The sequence below is a fragment of the Triticum dicoccoides genome, chromosome 1B (genome assembly GCF_002162155.2).
Source record: "Triticum dicoccoides isolate Atlit2015 ecotype Zavitan chromosome 1B, WEW_v2.0, whole genome shotgun sequence".
Classification (NCBI taxonomy): Eukaryota; Viridiplantae; Streptophyta; class Magnoliopsida; order Poales; family Poaceae; genus Triticum; species Triticum dicoccoides.
Window position 1 is genome coordinate 289,800,258 of NC_041381.1, and position 22,368 is coordinate 289,822,625.

Sequence of the window (22,368 nt, forward strand, 5' to 3'; positions counted from 1 at the left end):
GGTGCTTCGGTCTCCCGGCAAGGGCCTCCATCGGCAGTGGTCATAGTAGCTACGGGAGCACAGTTGTAGGTGGCGGTCTGGCATCATCGCTTTTGCTACTAACTGCAGGTTTGCCTCATGCCCATGACCAAGTGTTAGTTTTTTCTTCTTTACCGATTCCTCTCTGCTGCGGACCACTTCGTTGCAGCTTGCAGCCCACATCAGGGGGGTCAGCAGCTCCCATAAGGGGAGTTCGGGGGCGGTAGTGCACTCCGGTGGGAGCAGTAGTGCACTCTGGTCATGGTGCAGTGCACCCCGTTTCAGTATGCCATATCAACACATCTTTTGCGTTGGGCTTTCTATCATCTAGTGAAAATAGCTTTCTTGTGGCCAGCTGGTGTGTGCTTGAAGCAGTCGTGTGTGTGTGTGGATGTGAAGTGCAGTCAGGCGATGTGTGCAGGTTGGGCGGGAGCCTGTTGCAGTTCAGCAACCAGCCATACCACAATGCAGTTTGAGAAGGTGCATGCATGTCCGTGTGGTCTATGTTGTTCACTGAGTCCGACTTTTTTCTTTATTTTGTTTGATGCTTGCTATGTAAAATTTCCAAGGTCTCTTTTTGTAATTATTGAAAAAGTAATGTTGTTCGTTGTGCCATACTCAGTGGTTCACTTGTTGCTTTTTCATATTTCACGGCTCGTGTGCCGGTGAGCTCTCCCCCAACGCGTCGTGCAGTTCGCCGGTCCACATCATGTGGTTCACCGGCCGCGTGATTGCAGTGCAGTTGATCCCTCATGTGCGGCGTGTGCGGCGTGCAGCTGAGAGCAAAACGGGCATGCAGTTTAGTTTGTTATTTGTGGGTTTTTTGTGTGTCTATCGAAAGTATGTGATTGGGATATGATGTATTTTGTGTACAAAATATTTGTTGAGAAGTTCATTTCAAAAAGCATTCTAAATGGGTCACTTTTCAAGAGAAAAAATTGATGGATGCAGCCCACTTCGAGGAGTCTTGTGGTTCACTACATTTAATAAGGAAGAAACAAAGTGTAGTTTACTTTTTCATTGCAAAAAGGAAGCGATGCAGCTCACTATATCAAAAAGAAATGATGCAGTGCACTTGACTGTCTGTTGCAGTGTGGTTTTCAGTTTGAAGCAGTGCGTTCTTCTGTCCGACGACGATTTTGGTGTCGCGAAAAAACAATGTCCACTTTTCACTAATTTTGAAACTGCTCTTAAACCGTAAGGAATTAGAGAGTGTGTTTTACATGAAAAAGTTCCATCTTATCGATATCTTTCCAACGGCATATCATTTGAATCATTTCAACGAGCGGTTTGTAAAAATTTCGCCAAAACAACCGATGCCACTCGTCGCCCGCCGCACCATTTTCAAAATTAACTTAAACCCTAAGGAATCTCAAAACCATTTCTACATATGAAAGTTGCTCCTTGTCCATAGCTTTCCAAGGACGTATTACACGCCTCATTTCGACAAACGGTTCAAAAACTAGAGTGAAAACAGTACCGAAAATTGCAAAAAATTTGAAAAAACGTAATTCCGCGATTTAATAAATTTGAAACTGCTCTTAAACCGTAAGGAATTAGAGAAAATAATAAATATGGAAAAGATGCGCCTCGATGATATCTTTCCAATGGCGTATCATTTGCTTTATTCCGATGAGCGGTTTAGAAAAAAACACGAAAATACGCTCGCTGCCACTTGTCATCCGCCGCACCGTTTTTGAAACATCTCTTAAACCGCGAGGAATCTCGAAAAATGTTCAACATGGCAAAGTTGCGCCTAATCCAAAGCTTTCCAATGGTATATTATACACGTTGTTCCGATAAAAGGTTAAAAAACTAGAGCGAAAACAATACCAAAAAACAATATGTGCAGTTTTTTTCGACACGAAGTTCACTCGCTTGAGTTATGCAGCACACTAGGTTCAAACAATGAGGTGCACTTGCGTTGAGTGTGCAGTGCGGAAGTGTTATCAGAATTTTATTCTGCTAATATTAGCAGAATAGACGGGCTGCATATATATATGCATGAATGGATTCGTCCCTTGATTGTTGCCAACGTGCTTAGCATTTTTTCAAGAAAAAATGACTATGGTACAAGAAAAAATTTCGTGCTTGGTAGTGAATTTGACTCATGTACTAGAAAATGATTACTTGTATGGTTGTTTGCCTCAAGAAATATAAATTTATTTTTAATTCGGCTTATTCGGTAAATCGTTCGATTTTTCGGTATATACCATAAAGGCCAAAGTTCATACGATACGAAAACCAGAAACCATAAAACCATAAAATTGGTTCGATTCGGTTTATTTTTGGTATGGTTTTTCGGTTCGGTTTTAAAATGCACAGAGTGACCGTTTGGTACTGATATTCTACGAAGTAAAAAAACAAGCAAAAAACATCAACTGGCACTGGGCACTATGTCAATAGATTAGTCCCAAAAATGATATAAAGTTGTTATAAAATGATTGTAAAATATCCAAGAATGATAATATAACAACATGGAACAAGCAAAAATTATAGATATGTTGGACACGTATCAGCATCCCCAAGCTTAGTTCCTACTCGTCCTTGAGTAGGTAAATGATAAAAATAGAATTTTTGATGTGGAATGCTGCCTAACATGTTCCTCACATATTCTTTTCTTTTTCAGCATGGACATTTGGACTTTTATATGGTTCAAAGCAATAGTCTAGTTTTGACATGAAGATTTCAATACTCAAGCATATCAACAAGCAACCGTGTCTTTCAAAATATCAACACTAAAGAAAGTTATCCCTAGCCCATCATGCTCAATCATTGATCCCTTCATGAAAAACACTCGCATATTAGCTACATCCAATGCTCAAGTATGATCATAGTGCCCCTTAGCTGGTGATTTATAAGAGAAGATGGAGAGTCGAATAAAAATAAAAATGTCATAAAGTAAATAGATAGGCCTTGCAGAGGCAAGTAGGAATTTGTGGAGGTGCTAGAGCTCAATGCTTAAATTGAGAGATAAATTTTTTTGACAGACGTACTTTTCCCATCAACAAAAATGACCGAGTAATTCCCAACACTTTGCATGATAGATATATCATAGGCGGTTCTCAAACAGAAAATAAAGTTTATTCCTTTTTCCACCATTCTTTCATAATCCATGGCTACCCGTATTCACGGGTGCCCTCCATACCAACACTTTCCAAGGAATTTATTATTTGACAAGATAAAGTAAATTTCTTGTTCATTTCGGGACAGGGTATCCCTATTACCGCCGTACTCTCGTGCAATGACAAGTGAATAAACACTCATCTTGAGAATAACACATCTAACATGGAAAATATTGGCCACCCCCTACCGCTTCATGCATATGAGAGGTACAGGCACAAAAAAGGAAATTCATTTTGAAAATTAGATATGGCACATACAGATTTGCTTAGAACGACACGGAAATACCACATATAGGTAGGTTTGGTGGACTCATATGGAAAAATTGGGTTTAAAGATTTTGGATACACAAGTAGTATTTCTACTTAGTACAAGTGGAGGTTAGCAAAAATATTGAGAAGAAACCAACCAAGAAACGAAAAATCACATAAGCGAGCATTGAGCATAACTAACACCGAATAATGCACCACAAGTAGGATGTAATTTCATTGCATAGCTATTGGATTTCTTGCATAGGAATCACAAACCGTAACACAAATATTCTTACTAAAGCATAATTACTCACCAACATGACTCACATATCACTATCATCATATCTCAAAACTATTAGAAAGAAACAAGTTTATTTTTCCAATGATCTTCATGAAAGTTTTTATTATATAAATCTTGAATATCTATCACTTTGGGACTAGTTTCATATATTGCAATTGCTTTTGACAAGCTCAAACAAATCTAAGTGAAGGACATTAGCATAAAAAATTTCGTCTCTCAAAATAATATAAGTGAAGCATGAGAGAATTTCTTCAACAATTTACCAACTCTCAAATAAATCTAAGTGAAGCATGAGAGCATTTCTTAAAAAAATATTAAAGCACACCATGCTCAAAAAGATATAACTGAAGCACTAGAGCAATTCCATAGATCAAAAAATTTAAATGAAGCATATAGAGCAATTCTAACAAATCATAGCATAATTTTGACTCTCTCAAATAGGTGTGTTCAGCAAGGATACTTGACACAAAATAAAAATAAAAATAAGCAATGACTCATATAATAAAAGACGTTCCAAGCAAAACTCATGATATGTGACGAATAAAAATATAGCTCCAAGTAAAATACTGATGGTCGTTAGAAGAAAGAGGGGATGCCTTCTGGGGCATCCCCAAGATTAGTTGATTGGTTCTCCTTTAATATTAACTTGGGGTGCCATGGGAATCCCCAATCTTAGGCTCTTTTCACTCCTTATTCCTTCATCCATCATAATCTCACTCAAAACTTGAAAACTTCAATCACACAAAACTTAACAAAACCTTCACGAGATCAGTTAGTATAATAAAGCAAATCACTACTCTAAGTACTATTGCAAACCAATTCATATTTTATTATTGCATTATATCTATTGTATTTTAACTTTACCATGGCTTGTACCCCCCGATACAATCCATGGATTCATCAAAATAAGCACACAACGCAATGAAAACAGAATCTGTCAAAAACAGAATAGTCCATAGTAATCTGGACTTTGTCCATACTTCTGTAACTCCAAAAATTCTGAGAAATTAGGACAAGATAGGCAATTCCTATATCAATCTTGTGTATAAAACTCAGGAATTTATCACGCTTCTGTGATTCTGTGATTTTACAAAATTCTGTTACTATGCACAAATGTTTCTGTTTTTCAACAAGATCAAATGAACTATCGCCCAACATGATCCCAAAGGTTTATTTGGCACAAAAACTAACTAAAACATAAAAAACACAATCATAAAAGTAGAACAATTGTGCAAACGCTCAAGAGCAGAAAGAAAAGGGAAAAAAATCATTGGGTTGCCTGCTAACAAGCGCTATCGTTTTATGCCCCTAGCTAGGCATAATGCATAGATTCAAGTATTGTCATATTTAGTTTTTCATCCATAGGATGCCCTCATGATTGATTCATATGGTGGCTTAATTCTTTTTCTAGGGAAGTGTTCCATTCCCTTTCTTAGTGGAAATTGAAATTTATTATTGTCTTCTTTCATATCAATCACGACACCTATAGTACGTAAAAATGGTCTACCAAGTATAATTGGACAAGACGGATTGCAACCAATATCAAGAACAATAAAATCTAGGTGCACATAATTTGTATTTGCAAGAATAAGACTATGATTAATTCTTCCCAAAGGATTTTTAATAGTAGTATCCGCCAAGTGCAAATTAAGAGAACATTCTTCAATATTGGTAAGACCAAGCACATCACATAAAGATTCAAAATTGTGTAAACACTAGCACCCAAATCACTTAAAGCAAAACTCCCGGAATTTTTAATCTTGACTTTCATGATAGGTTCCCATTCATCATGTAATTTTCTAGGAATGGAAATATCTAACTCCAATTTTTCTTCCAAAGCTTTGATCATGGAATCTATGGTATGTTTAGTAAAAGCTTTATTTTGTTCATAAGCATGGGGTGAATTTATCATAATTAAAGTCTTTGTAATTCAAAAGAGTGGGCACATCACTAGTTAAGGTTTTGACCTCTCCAAACCCACTTGTATCAATTTTTTCATCAACATTTTTACCCTCTGAATTATCAGGACGACTTCTAACTAAAGTCGACTCTTCTTCAGTCCCTTTATCATCAATTTTAATTTTACTAAACAAGGAATCAATAGAAGAAAAAACCGATCATTTTAAGATCTTCACCATTTTTATGAAAACAATCACTAGAAAACACTCTTTCTAAAAATTCTCTTTTAGATCTAAGCATAGCGGTTTTTTTCTTACTTTCATCCATAGAAACATATAAAGCTTTAATTGATTCATCAACTTGTGTACAAAAAAAATTTCATCTTGAGATTTTCTACATCGTGAGAAATTCTATCAATGCTTCTAGACATAGCATCAATCTTATTCAACTTTTATTCTATCGTAGTATTGAAAACTTTTTGAGCATTGATAAATTCTTTAATATTATTCTAAAGATCAGAGGGGTTCCTATTATTATTGTAAGAAGAACTACCATAATTATTAGAGGAATTTCCAAGAGAAGTTCTAGGATTAAAATTACCTCTATAAGCATTGTTATTAAAATTGTTTTGCGAGATAATTTTTTTGACTATAAACAGTAGGGTAAACACCCCACAACAACTTTTATTAATTATAAAAAGAGAGAAAACAATAGTCTAGTGGGCTTGAGCTAAGCCCAAAAAAACAAAAGAAAAGAGAGAAACTACCAAAAAAGAGAAGCTATACAGCAGCTAAGCACAAAAACTAAAAAACACTAACAAGAATAGCAAGTAGAACTATACAAATTACAACATAGAATCCAGCCAAGCAGAGAATTGCAGTTCATATTTCTTCTTGATCCTGAATGTCAGAAGTTTGAGTTCCTCAGTGAAAATGTGTTTCCAGCCCTGAAATGAGGGTGATATATTATCAAAGATTTTGTTGTTTCTAGATATCCAGATGGCCCATGATCCCAGAATGATAATCTCCATAGAGAAAGGGTATCTGAGTTTGTCTTTAAGGTCTTGAAATGCCTCCAGAACTGACAAGTTTGGGGTTCTTGAAGGACAAATAAAATCCCAGCATCTGATGGCAAAAGGACATCCCAAAAAAGATGATGCAGAGTTTCTTCTTGATGACAGTCCCTCACTGCACAATTGTAAGCTTCCAATTCAAAGTTTTTCCTCCTTAAAAGATTCCTTGTGTTTACTCTGTCATGCAGAAGCATCCAGAAAAAAACTTTATGCTTGGGCTGACAGGAGCTTTTCCAGATCCATGAAAAATGTGGTAGGGTTTGTTTGTGCCCAATTAGCACCTTATATGCTTTAATGGAAGAATAGAATTCATTGCCCCAGATGTAACTCCAAGTATCCAGAGCATCTAAGTATTCTGATTGTCTCAAGGAAATGCACATGTCCTCCATTTGTAGGAACTCTTCATAAGCCTGTGTAGTTAGGGGCAGATGGAATAAGCCTTCTAGATATTCAGTATTGATCACTTGTTGAACACTTGTCTGAGGGTTTCTAACAAAGGAGTATAGATGATCAAACTTGTGCTTGAGAATGAATTGGTCCCACATATCATCCCAGAACAAAGTAGTTTTGCCATCCCCCACATTGCATCTTGCTATAGCTTTGAACTGGTCAATGAGTGCAAGATTGGATTTCCACCAAAATGAGCCCACGTTTTGGTCTCCTGGAAGTTGCCCATTGCTGTAGTATGTTTCCCAAATTAGATTGACCCAAGGGATGTCATGTCTATTGTAAAACTTATGAAGGTTTTTCATGAGCAGAGTTTTATTTTGAGTGAAGATATCCAAAACTCCCAAGCCACCCTAATTTTTAGGTCTGCAAACTGTGTGCCAAGCCACTAGTGCTGGTCTCCTATCTTCCAAATCAGGGCTCCTCCATAGACAGTGCCTTAAGTATTTGATGATCTGGTGTTTAATAGTGATGGGAATGTCCAAACAACACATGAAGTACACTGCTAATGAAGCCAACACAGATTTGACCAACAAAATCTTCCCTGCCTGAGTCATGAAAGTGGAAATGCCAGTAATCCTCTTAGCAATTCTATTGACTATAGGTAAACACTGCTCCACAATTGGCTTATAAATGCCCAAAGGTAGCCCCAAATATGTGAATGGAAATTGTCCTCTGGCACAATTCAAAGTGTTAGTGAAAATATCTACTCTGTCTTCTGCAATGTTTAATGGCACCATGATTGATTTCCCATAATTTACTCTGAGGCCTGTGGCATCTGCAAATGTGATTAGTAGGGCTTTGAGGCATACAAGCTGTCTGGCACTTGCTTGCATAATAACAAGAGTATCATCTGCATACTACACAATAGGGAAGTCAGGGCATGAGGTCACTTGTAGTGGAGGTGTTATTAGATCCCTAGTCATGGCTTTATTCAAAATTGATTGAAGCAAGTCAGCTGCCAGTATAAACAGAAGAGGTGAAAGGGGATCTCCTTGCCTTACTCCTCTTTTACAGTAAAACTTCTTCCCTGGCACCCCATTTAACATTACAGCAGAGGATGCAGAATTGAATATCATGTACATCCAGGTTATCCACCTTTCACCAAATCCCTTAGCCCTTATAGCCTGATGCTCAATAGTGTCAAAAGCCTTTTCAAAATCCAGTTTGATGACAAGCAATTCCTCTTTTGACTTGTGGCATTGATGTATATATTCATAGGCCCAACCCAGACAATCTTGAATTACTCTGTTCTTTAAGAATCCATACTGATTGATATCAACCAGCTTGAGAATGACTTTTTGTAATCTGTTTGCCAGAAGTTTAGTAATGATCTGAGCACCCCATTAAGCAATGAAATTGGCCTAAAGTCATTAGGGGATATAGGTACCTCCTTTTTAGGAATGAGTGTGATATAGGAAGTGTTTATGCTTTCCAAATTCACATTTCCAGCATGAAAGGCAATGATAAGTTCAGTAACATCCAGTTTGATAATGTCCCAAAAAGCTTCGAGAAACTCATTATTAAATCCATCAGGGCCTAGAGATTTGTCAGTGGGGAAGTTTTTAACAACCTCATCAATTTATTCCTGAGAGAAAGGCCTCTCAAGGTCTTGGAATATTTGTGGATCCATTATGTTATCATACAGGTCTTGTAAATTGAAGTGCATTGTATGGCCATTGGATTGTCCCAGTCTCTTCTTAAGAGCTTCCCAAAGAATTGCAGCCTTCCCTTCATGATCAGTAATTTCCACTTGGTCCTCATTCATGAGCATTGCAATTTTGTTATGTCTATGATTAATTGAAGCCTTTGTATGAAAGAATTTGGTATTTTCATCACCAAATTTGACCCCCTTGATTTTTCCTCTTTGTTTCCAATAAATCTTCTGATTACTGAGGACAGTTAGTAGAGTTTCTTTCAAAAGCTCTCTACAGTTATGCTCAGATATAGTGAGGTCTCTGAATTCTTCCAAGAAGTCCCATAGGAATATACACTCATTCAACTCATCAATCTGCTTTTTGAGACAAGATAGGTTTTTTGCCCAGAGTTTTAGTGCTCTCCTCAAGTTCTTGAATTTAGCATTAATCTTCTTTGCTGGATCAGTATAACCAACAGGAATGTTCCATGCAGCTTGAACAATATCTTTGAAAGAGTTGTGCTTCAACCAATAATTTTCAAATCTAAAAACCCTTGGCTTAGGAATAGATGTACCAATTTTAATTACACATGGCAAATGGTCTGATATTGGTTTTGCAAGAGGCAGAGCAGTTGTGTCAGGATAAGTAGTCATCCATGCAGCAGAGGTGAAGAACCAGTCTAGTTTTTCAAGTAATGGACTTTCTTGCATATTGCTCCAACTGAACTGTCTCCCTTTTAGAGGTAATTCAATTAACCCCAAATTACTAATAGCCTCATTAAACAGTAACATCTTATTGACATCTCCACCAGGTCTTTTTCTGTCTTCAGGTGACCTAATAAAGTTGAAATCCCCCATAACTATCCAATCAACATCATCTGGCATTTGGATATTTGTAAACCAGTCAATGAATTCCAATTTGTCTTCAAGGTTGCAAGGTCCATATATGTTTGTGAGGATCCATGGTTTGTTGGCTGAAGTACAGGTGAACTGCATTGATAGTGGAAAATTATTCTGAAAGAGCAATTGCCCATTAAAAAGAGCCTCATTCCAAGCAGTTAAAATCCCTCCAGATGCCCCAATAGAAGGCAGGAATTCGAATTTGTTGAATCTTTGTGGGCAAAAGTTATGAATATATGTCAAATCAAAAGCTTGTCTCTTAGTTTCTTATAGGCACAAAATACCAGCAACACTTTCCTCAATTTTTTGCCTAATAGCCAGCCATTTATCAGGAGAATTCAAACCCCTAATGTTCCAGTTCAAGATGTTCCAGGATCTGTTTCTACTCATGATTAACTAACTGAATAGAAAATGTCTGATACTAGGCCCCATCTCCTGGTATGTTGCCACACATATGCAAAGCATAGCATTTGTAAGAATTAGACCCAGTATAGTTTGATGTGTCTGAAAACATGAGTAACAGATGAAACACAACAGTCCTGCTATAGAGCACAAAAATTTCAATGTCTTCACAGCAACGACAACTCCATAATTTAGTGAAACAGATCAACATAGCAGTAGACAGAAGAGGGCACCAAGTTTTCAGTGCACACGGTTAGTGTCTCTCTCCTGGCTATGTTTGGAGGTTATGCTCAAGGTTTTAGGGTTCGTCACTTGAGGGATAGAACTTTCAAGTTTTCGGTGGCCTCTAAGTCTGTTGGTTTTGAGATTTACCACAATGGTAGAATTGCTGAGCAAGATTTTGAGGTTGTTTTTAGTTTGTGGAATTATGGTGGGCCAAGTTGGTTTAGGGAAGAACAAGCTTTTTACAAAGAGCAAGATGCTGAGTGGACCTTGGTGGGTAGAAAGGGGAAGGCTATCATCGACAACTCCGGCGATCGTCGGAGTTACAGCACGGTGGTCAAAAACGGTCGGTCGGTTTTTGAGCGTTTATCGGGTCCCATTCAATCCACCGACAATCAGCGGCAAGCTTTGAATTCCCCCTCTCTTAATTCTGAGGGTTATGGGTCACTTAATCAGTCGCAAATGTCGCAACGTTCTGCCTCTCGCGCGAATGTAGTGTGTTTTGCATGTGGAGGGCAAGGTCACTTTGCACGTAACTGCATGGTTCCCAAGCTACCTGGGCTGTGGCCTTTTATGTAGTTTGATTCTTTCGAGAGCCCGCCCGAGGCAGCCTGGGCTGATGGTGAGGTGGAGGCCTGGTTCAAATGTGTCGGCCCAGCTCAGCCGATAAGGCAGGTTTCGTCATTTATGGAGCTGGTCAAGGACCTATTTCCAAATTTCCAACCGCGACCATAGGCTGCCTCCTCGCATTCCTCTGTTCTTACCAACTCTGCCTATTCCACTGTTTCTGCCTCGACAAGCTCGTCGTCTGCTTCACCATCGCTGGAGCGGGCATTGGTGGTCCGTTCATCGGAAGCTTCGACCTCGACCATGGCTAACATTCCCATTGATCCGGCTCCCTTCGTTCCTCATGGGTTCCAGATTTTCGAGGTGGAGGGCCGTACTGGGGTTTCGAGGGAAATTTTGCCGCATCGTCCACGAAGGCATGAGGACTGAGCGATTGCTACCATTCAGCCGCATCCCAACGAGGTATTTTTTCCCAACGTTAGAGAAGTTCTTGAGGAGTTCTTTCAAGGTGTTGAAGAAGTGGGATTCAGAGAAATCCAGCCTTGTCCGTTTGGAGAGGCGTATGTTCAGTTTCTGCATGTGAGGGACAGAGATTGTCTCATCAAGCAGAGCCCGCATCCATTTGGTGATGTTTTTATATCTTTCACTAAGCACAATCAAGGTAGGAACTGGCGCAGATTGTACTTCAATAGGATCGTCTGGTTACTGTTTGTGGGTGTCCCATTTGACCACTGCAACACTGAAGATATTGCAACTGCCATTGCCAAGTGGGGAAGAATTATTAGTCGGGATAGAGAAGATGCTCTAAGAGGGATGATTCTGGTGAAGGCAAGAGTTACTGAACTTATTGACATCCCTAAAAGCATTAGGTGGTCTGAAGGGGAGTGCTTTTAGGAGGAATCATGGACTAGTTCTGTGGAGGTTTTATTAGAGGAAATGCTGGGGGTGGCCCAGCTGATGAAGATCCTATTCCACCTCCTGGAGTGGATCCCCACCCTATTCCACAACATGCCAACGATTTTCCTGGCTTCCAACCGGCTCCAATTCATAATGAGCCTGCTTAACAGGAGGACTGGGATGATTGGGAAGAGCAGGAGGAGCAAGGCCACTGGGCATTTCCTCAGATAAATATCCCTCAGGCTCAACCACCACAGCAACAAATGAAATGCTAGTCTTACGTGAGGATGGTGCTCCCAATAGCAGCATCACCACTACAGTTTCCTTATCTGATTTTATTTGGTCCAACACGCACACTGCCAGTGAGGAGGTCAATCAAGGTGCTTAGAACAATCCTTTGGGCATGGGCTTACAGAACATTCTTAATCATTATCAAGCAGATGGGGAGGAGGAGGATCCTGGGCAAAACAATGCAAACATGCCTATTGTTGAACAACAGGTGGTTCAGGGGGTTCCTTTGATTTTTCATGAGGTTATGCATGAGGCTCTTTCTGTGGAAGCTGTTGATCAAGCTGTGAATTCAGATGTTGTGGTTGTACCTGCTGCTGCTGATGGAAATCTTGTGCTAGATGGGCCTCTTGTTCAGCCTGTGGGTGTTGTTCCTCTTAATATTGCCAATGTTCAGGTTGAGGAGACTGAAGAGAATGCTACTTATGCTTCTCAGCTCAATGTCTGTCCTCTGGGCACTGATAGTGTGGATGCAAATGATATGCCACAAGGAACTCAAGAAGCACAAAGCTTAGAGCTCAGAATAGATTTAAAGGGCAAAGCAGACGTCCCTATTGTTCAGGTTGGCACCTCCACTAGTGGGCCTAGTAAAGGTATGGACAGCTTCGATCCAACTAATTCACCTTCTTTACTTGATATTCAAGAATTAGTACATAATCATACCTTGGATATTATTGATGGTGCCCATTTGATTTCTGAGGAAGGTTTGGACTTGTGGATTCAACACTTTGCTCCTGCAACTCAGGGAGAAGTAAACACCTTCAAAATTGATATACCTGTAAGTTGGTTTAACTTCATAATCCACCTTCTCCTCACTCCTGACAAATTTGGCTGGGTAATGCATCTGTTGAAATCTGAGCTGTGGAAACTGCTTACTGCAAACTGTGATATTGAAGAGACTATCTTATTCCATATACCTGACAAACCTGCTACCTCACAGGCTCCAAGTTGTAAAGAAATCATGCTGGGTCTGGGAAAGGAAAATGAGGGTATAAGCCCTGCTGCTCACTCCTCAAGTGGAGCTGGAAGCCCACTCAAGAAAGTGTCCCCCAATAAAGTCATACAGTTGTCACTAGGTGAAGTTGTCTCAAGGAAAAGAAGGGACAAAGAGCCACTTGTGGAGACCCAAGTGAGAAGAAGTGATCAAATTAAGAGAGACAACAATGGTTATAGGAGGAAATCAGGTGATGCTAGCTCTTGTTTACCTTGTAATGCTATTCCACCCATTGTGCATAATAAAGTGGTCAAAAATCTGACAAAAACTTTTTGCAAGGTGTCTGAGGATGAGGCACAGGACATGCTTTCTAAGAGGTCCAAGAATAAGGGCCAGGAGGATGTGGCCAAGGTCTCCAAGGTCACTGGTGCTACAACTCCCTAGGATGTGCCATGATGAATTGTCGAGTTACTAGTAGTACCAGGAATATTTTGAGAACCGCGAGATAAATTTCACATCTAGAGAAGCACTATTTTGCTCAATCAAAGTATACAAATGCACGCCATTAAGATCAATAGGAGCACTTTTATTAGAAACCAATTTCATAAGAGCATCAACTTTTCACTCAATGTACTAATTTCTTTAACCGAATTAACCTTTTTACGAGTAGGTGCTCTTTCAGTATGCCATTGTGAATAATTTGCCATAATATTATCAAGAAATTTAGTATCTTAACCCAAAGTAATTTCCATAAAAGTACCACCCATGGTGGAATCTAAAAGATTTTTAGAAACAAACTACAATCATGCATAAATTTTTTGTATGATCATCCAAAGATTTAAACCATGAGTAGGACAATTTCTTAGCATCAACTTCATTCTTTCCCAAAACTTGTGCAACATGTTCATGCTCAAGTTGCTTAAAATTCATGATTTGAGTTCTAAGGGAAATAATATTTGTGGGCGGAAAATACTTAGTAATAAAAGCATCTTTGCACTTATCCCAAGAATCGATACTATTGCGAGGCAAAGAAGAAACCAAATTTTTGCACGATCCCTCAAAGAGAAAGGAAATAATTTCAACTTCACAATATCATTGTCCACACCTTTTTTCTTTTTCATATCACACAATTCTACGAATGTGTTTTGATGGGACGCGACATCCTCATTAGGAGTACCAGAAAATTGATCTTTCCTAACAAGATTCAACAAAGCGGCATTAATATCACATGATTCGGCACTAGTGGCGGGAGGAGCAATCGGAGTGCTAATAAAATCATTGTTATTGGTATTAGAAAAATCACACAACTTGGTGTTTTCTTGAGTCATCGTAACTACACAATCAAGATTGCAAACCAAAACAGATGTGACAAGAAAAAGGCGAAAGAAAAGGAGGGCGAATAAAACGACAATTTTTTGTGAAGTGGGGGAGATGAAAACGATAGGCAAATGGAAACTAATGTAAATTGACAGGAGATGAGATTTGTGATTAGGAACCCGATAGATGTTGATGATGTCTCCCCGACAACGGCGCAAGAAATTCCTTTTGATGTTGCTTGAACTACGTCGGTATTTCCCCAAAGAGGAAGGGATGATGCAGCAGAACTACAATAGGTATTTCTCTCAGTTATAAAACCAAGGTACCAATCCAGTAGGAGAACCAAGCAATAAATGGTACCTACAAACAAAGAACGAATACTTGCAACCCGACGCTTATGAGGGGTTATTAATCCCTCTTCGGGTAACGGCGCCAAAAATTGTCAAGTTGCAGGATAAATTTTCTGTAGATTGGATAAATGGATCTCGATAAAACGCAAAATAAAATAAGTAACAAAAAAATGCAGCAAGGTATTTTTGGGATTTGGGAATAATATATTTGAAAGTAAAAGCGAATAAAAATAGATCTTAAAGCAAATATGATGAAGAATGGACCCAGGGGCCGTGATTTCACTAGTGGCTTCTCTTAAGTAAATAGCACATGGTGGGTATACAAATTACTGTTGGGCAATTGATAGAAATAGAATAATTATGATTGTATCCAAGGAAATGATCAATATATAGGCATCACGTCCAAGATTAGGAGACCGACTCCTTCCTGCATCTACTACTATTACTCCACGCATCGACTGCTATCCAGCATGCATCTAGTGTATTGAGTTCATGGAGAAACGGAGTAATGCAATAAGAACAATGACATGATGTAGATGACATATATTCATGTAGGAATAACCCCTATCTTGTTATCCTTAATAGAAATGATACATGTGTGTCTTGCTGCCCCTTCTGTCACTCGGACAGAACACCACAAGATCGAACCCATCACAAAGCACCTATTCCCATGGCAAGAAAAATCGATCTAGTTGGCCTAACTAAACAAAAGATTCAAATAAGAAATACGAGGCTATAAATAATCATGCATATAAGAGATCAAAAGAAGACTCAAATATTATTCATGGATATTGTCGGATTACGGGTTCCGCAAACCCTTGAGAGGTTCGAACTCTGGGGTGCGTGCGAAGATCTCACTCTCCCTAGTCTGCCGACTTGCTAATCTCACACCCTAACACGTCGATCTCAAAGGAAATGGGACATAGCAGTTTACCCAGGTTCGGGCCACCTTGCGGAGTAAAACCCTACTCCTGCTTTGTGGTGGATTTGCCTCGAGGGGGTGAGGAAGAACTAGTACTGTGGAGAACAACCTCTGGAGGCGTGTTCTTGGGCTCAAGTGAGTTGGTGAGCTATTGAGGGTGGAATGGATCCGATCCCCCTACTTGGTGGTGGCTAGGTCCTATTTATAGTGGCCTTAGTCCTCTTCCCGAATGGAAGCGGGAAGGGATCCCACAACGGCCAAATTTGAAGGGAGACAAAAAGTACATCTTATCCTAGCTAAAGTGGTCTTTGCCTGCAAAAAGCCCATGGTCGTGACGTTGTGGTGGGCTCGGCGATGACCTCCGTCCTGCGGTCCTGGTGGTCTTGGTCTTGTTGCACAAGAATGGAAACCTTTGGCTGCTTCCTTGGGACTCCGCGTCTACTACTTGCCTCCTTTGCACCAAAGAGGACACTAGTACTCTGCGCCCGCCTGGCCTTGGTCATCATGGCTCACGTCATCCGAACCTCGCGAGGTGAGCCTTGCATAGAAATCTCTGCTCCTCGGGAGCCAGCCTGAGGAGGCCGATCCCTTTGGAGGTCTTGATGTTGTCCGCCTCGCGAGGCATGGCCCCTTGCGAGGGTCTTGGGTTGTGTTGGTGAAACTGGGCCTTACCAGGCCTTTGGGGGAGCCACGACGCGGGCCACAGGTAGGCAAGTCTGGGTACCCCCGTATCTAGAATGCCGACAGATACATATCTGATCATAAACTCAAAGTTCATCAGATCCCAACAAACACACCGCAGAAAAAAGTTACATTAAATAGATCTCCAAGAAACCATTGTATTGAGAATCAAAAGAGAGAGGGGAAGCCATCTATCTACTGCCTACAGTCCCGTAGGTCTATGATGAACTACTCACGCATCATTGGAGAGGCACCATTGAGGATGATGACCCCCTACGTGATGGTGTCTAGATTAGATCTCGTGGTTCTGGAACTTGCGACCGCTGGAATTGTGTTTCGTCGACTCCCTTAGAGTTTCTGGAATATTTGGGTATTTATAGAGTGAAGAGGCGGCGCATGAGGTCACCGAGGGGTGCACAACCCCCCTGGGTGCGCCTGGGCCTCCCCTCTGGTACTGGTTTGGCCCACTGGGTGCCTTCTGGACCAAAAAAATCTCTAAAAAGTTTCACTACGTTTGGACTCTGTTTGGTACTAATATTCTATGAAGTAAAAAAACAAGCAAAAAACAGCAACTTGCAATGGGCACCATGTCAATACGTTAGTCCGAAAAAATGATATAAGGTTGCGATAAAATGATTGTAAAACATCCAAGAATGATAGTATAACAACATGTAACAAGCAAAAATTATAGATACGTTGGAGATGCATCAAGTCCTTACCGTATTCTCCTTGAGCTAAGTCACACAAACTTCACCGAATCACTCGTGGTAAGTCTTCAAGGTGACTTCTGATACGTCTCCAACCTATCTACTTTTCCAAACACTTTTGCCCTTGTTTTGGACTCTAACTTGCATGATTTGAATGAAACTAATCCGGACTGACGTTGTTTTCAGCAGAACTGCCATGATGTTGTTTTATGTGTAGAAAAGAAAAGTTCTCGGAATGTCCTGAAAATCCACGGAGGCACTTTTTCGAAAATATAAGAAATATCGGCGAAAGAATCAAGACCACGGGGCCCACACCCTGTCCACGAGACAGGGGGACGCGCCCCCTATCTCGTGGGCCCCCTGGACCTCCACCGATCTCAACTCCAACTCCATATATTCACGTTCGGGGAGAAAAAAATCAGGGAGAAAGTTTCATCACGTTTTACGACACGGAGCCGCCGCCAAGCCCTAATCTCTCTCGGGAGGGCTAATCTGGAGCCTGTTCGGGGCTCCGGAGAGGGGGATTCATCGCCGTCGTCATCATCAACCATCCTCCATCACCAATTTCATGATGCTCACTGCCGTGCGTGAGTAATTCCATCGTGGGCTTGCTGGACGGTGATGGGTTGGATGAGATTTACCATGTAATCAAGTCAGTTTTGTTAGGGTTTTATCCCTAGTATCCACTATGTTCTCAGATTGATGTTGCTATGACTTTGCTATGCTTAATGCTTGTCACTAGGGCCCGAGTGCCATGATTTCAGATTTGAACCTATTATGTTTTCATGAATATATGTGTGTTCTTGATCCTATCTTGCAAGTCTATAGTCACCTATTATGTGTTATGATCCGACAACCCCGAAGTGACAATAGTCGGGATACTTCTCGGTGATGACCATAGTTTGAGGAGTTCATGTATTCATTATGTGCTAATGCTTTGTTCCGGTTCTCTATTAAAAGGAGGCCTTAATATCCCTTAGTTTCCGCTAGGACCCCGCTGCCACGGGAGGGTAGTACAAAAGATGTCATGCAAGTTCTTTTCCATAAGCACATATGACTATTTACGGAATACATGCCTACATTACATTGATGAATTGGAGCTAGTTCTGTGTCACCCTATGTTATAACTATTACATGAGGAATCGCATCCGGCATAATTATCCATCACTGATCCATTGCCTACGAGCTTTTCACATATTGTTCTTCGCTTATTTACTTTTCCGTTGCTATTGTTACAACTACTACAAAACCCAAAAATATTACTTTTGCTACCGTTACCTTTATTATCATATTACTTTGCTACTAAATACATTGCTCCAGATACTAAGTTATCCAAGTGTGGTTGAATTGACAACTCAATTGCTAATACTCAAGAATATCCTTTGGCTCCCCTTGTGCCGAATCAATAAATTTGGGTTGAATACTTTACCCTCGAAAGCTGTTGTGATCCCCTACACTTGTGGGTTATCAAGACTAATTTCTGGCGTCGTTGCCGGGGAGCATAGCTCTATTCTCCGATTCACTTGGGATTTATATCTGTTGATCACTATGAAGAACTTGAAAGACGACAGAGCCAAGATTTTGCCCTCAACTACGAGGGGAGGTAAGGAACTTCCATCTAGCTCTGCACTAGATTCTCCTTCTGTTATTAGTAAACTTGCGACACCTAAACCTGCTACTGCTATGAATTCTGATATGTTGCATGTTATTGATGATGCCACTTCTGCTATGCATGATACTTATGATGAAACTACTTCTGTGCGTGATACTACTTTGCCATTAGGTGAATTTCTTGATGAACAACTTGCTAGGGTTAGGGGGAATGAAATTATTGAAGATGCTATTATTGATGATAGTGATGATGAAAATTCTCCCAATGATTATGAATTGCCTGCTGTTCCCGAGGGTTATGTTATGAATGAAGAAGCTGCTAGAGCTATCTTTGCTTGCAATGATAGATATGATCTTATGAAATTATTAGCTAAATGGAAGCAGCAGTCTCTTAATGCTAGAATGAAACCTGACCCTGCTTTTGCTACTTCACCTATGTGTGTTACTGATAAGGATTATGAATTCTCTGTTGATCCTGAGATTATTACTTTAGTTGAATCTGATCCTTTTTATGGCCTTGAATCTGAAACTGTTGGGGCACATCTTACCAAGTTGAATGATATAGCTACCCTGTTCACTAATGCTGAGAAGTCTCGCTATTTCTATATCCTTAAGATATTTCTATTCTCATTAAAGGGTGATGCTAAGATTTGGTATAATTATCTTGCTCCTGGTTGTGTGCGTAGTCCCCAGGATATGGTTTATTACTTCTCTGTTAAATATCTCCCTGCTCATAACAAACAAGCTGCCTTACGTGAAATATATAATTGTGTGCAAATCAAAGAAGAGAGTCTCCCAGAAGCTTGGGGGAGGCTTCTCCGGTTACTTAATGCTTTGCCTAATCATCCTCTCAAGAAAAATGAGATACTTGATATCTTCTATAATGGACTAACCGATGCTTCCAAGGACTACTTGCATAGTTGTGCTGGTTGTGTTTTCAGGGAAAGAATAGTCGATGAAGCTGAATTGCTATTGAATAATATGTTGACTAATGAAAATAATTGGACTCTTCCTGAGCCAATTCCTGAGGCAATTCCTGAACCAATTGAGCCAACTCTTGAGCCTATTCCTAAACCCACTCCAAAGAAGAGACGTGTTTTATTTCTTAGTCCTGAAGATATGCAAGAGGCAAAGAAATCAATGAAAGAAAAAGGTATTAAAGCTAAAGATGTTAAGAATTTACCTCCTATTGAAGAAATACATGGTCTTAATATACCGCCTATTGAAGAACCACATTGTCTTGATAACCCGACACAGGTAGTAAAGGTAAATTCTCTCTATAGATATGATAAAGTTGAAATCCCCTCTACTAAATTCCATAGCCCATGCTTAGATGAATTTGATGACTTTATGGCTAGACAAGAAAGTTTTAATGATTATGTTGGTAGAGAGTTAAAGAATAATGCTTTCGAGATAGGACGTGTGAGCGATAATATGGCTAGAGTTAAAGGTGAACTCAAACTCATTAGCAAATATGCTTCTATGGTTGCTACTCAAGCTGAGCAAGTACTTAAAGCTCAAAATGATTTGCTTGAGGAATTAAATAATAAAAATGACTTTGCTGTTAGAGTGGCTACTAGAACTGGTAGAATGACTCAGGAACCTTTGTATCCTGAAGGCCACCCTATGAGAATCGAGCAAGATTCTCAGAGAAATAATCTAGAGGCACCTAGTTCTTGCAAAAAGAAGAAAAAGAAAAACGATAGGACTTTGCATGCTTCTAGTGAACTTACTGTAGACACACCTGAGAATCCCAATGATATTTCTATCTCTGATGTTGAAACTCAATCAGGTGATAAACATGGACCTAGTGATAATGTTCATGTTGATGCTCAACCTAGCAAAAATAATGATGTAGAGATTGAACCCGCTGTTGATCTTGATAAACCACAATCAAAGAATCAACGTTGTGATAAGAGAGATTTTGTTGCTAGGAAGCACGGTAGAGAAAGAGAACCATGGGTTCAGAAACCCATGCCCTTTCCTCCTAAACCATCCAAGTCAAAGGATGATGAGGATTTTGAGCGCTTTGCTGAAATGATTTGACCTATTTTCTTACGTATGCGTTTAACTGATATGCTCAAAGTAAATCCTTATGCTAAGTATATGAAGGATATCATCACAAACAAAAGAAAGATACCGGAGGATGAAATTTCCAACATGCTTGCTAATTACACTTTTAAGGGTGGAATACCAAAGAAACTTGGAGATCCGGGTGTACCAACTATACCATGCTCCATTAAAAGAAATTATGTTAGAACTGCTTTATGTGATCTTGGAGCCGGTGTTAGTGTTATGCCTCTCTCTTTATATCGTAGAATTGAATTCAATAAGTTGACACCTACTGAAATATCTTTGCAAATGGCTGATAAATCAACTGCTATACCTGTCGGTATTTGTGAGGATGTGCCTGTTGTGGTTGCAAATGTCACTATCTTAACGGACTTTGTTATTCTTGATATTCCTGAGGACGATAGTATCTCTATTATCCTTTCTTGACCTTTTTTAAATACTGTAGGGGCCGTTATTGATTGCAAAAAAGGCAATGTCTCTTTTCATGTTAATGGTATTGAGCATACGGTACACTTTCCGAGGAAACAATCTCAAGTTCATAGCATCAATTCTATTGGAAAAGTTCCAACTATTGTTATTGGAGGCTTTGAATTCCTCTCCCTAGTGTCAAGAAAAAGTATGATATTCTTATTGTTGGGGATTTTCATATCCCCGTTGAGGTAACTTAGTGTTATTCAAAATTCCTCCGGCTCCATGTTATTCGGAATGAGTTTGTTAACAAGACTTGATCAACCTTGTTAGTGGATTCATTTTGATGAGCATGAGATGGATGAAACTAGAAGCCACAACCTTCTGTACCCTCTTTTTACTTTCTGTTATTTAGAATAAATAAAGCAAAAATAGTATTATCTGTCTGTTTTCTGAATTATCCGTGCAATAAAAAATATCCCAAAAATAAAAGTGCTCCAAATGCCCTGCAAATTTAGTATGATTTTTTATGGAATATTTGAGGATTTTAAGCACTGAAATCACTGCAAGAGGGGCAAGCACTAGGCCACGAGAGTGGAGGGCGCGCCCACCCCACCTGGGCGGGCCCCCCTGTCTCGTGGGCCCCTGGTGCCCCCCTCCACTTATGCCAGCACCCATACACTTCATCTTCTACCCAAAAAAATCCCCATCCAGCTCAAGCACGAGTTCTAGCTCATTTTGCTGCGATTTTCGATCTCCTTGCTCAAAGCTCCATTCACAAAACTGATTTGGGAGATTGTTGATTGGTATGTGACTCCTCCATTGGTCCAATTAGTTTTTGTTCTAGTGCTTTATTCATTGCAAATTTTTGCTGCATAGGTGACCATTTTCTTGAGCTTGCATGTTAAATTTATGAGGTCCCAAGCAATTCCAATGCATGATATAGGCTCTAGGCACTTCTAGGAGTAGTTGCTACCAATCTTGTTTAGTTTTATTCACTTTTATTTTGAAGTTACTAAAATTTCAGGAATTTTCAGAAAATGTTAAGGAAATTTTTGGGGGGCTCTTCTAGCCAAGGCTCTCAGGAAAAAACAAGCTAAAGAGAAGGAAAAAGCCAAGTATAATCTTCCTCGCTTAGCATAAGTACGGTCGTGTGAATGGCCATGCGATGATTTTTTGAAAGAAGCTAGAATTCATGAAGATTTTTATTCTTTGATCGAGAATGTAGGCCTCCCCGGTTTCATGAACGACCGGATCGATCAGTATCTCTTACTCACCAATACTTTCGTGCAAATTTTTTATTATTATCCTAAGAAATCACCGCCTTCAGTATCATTTCATT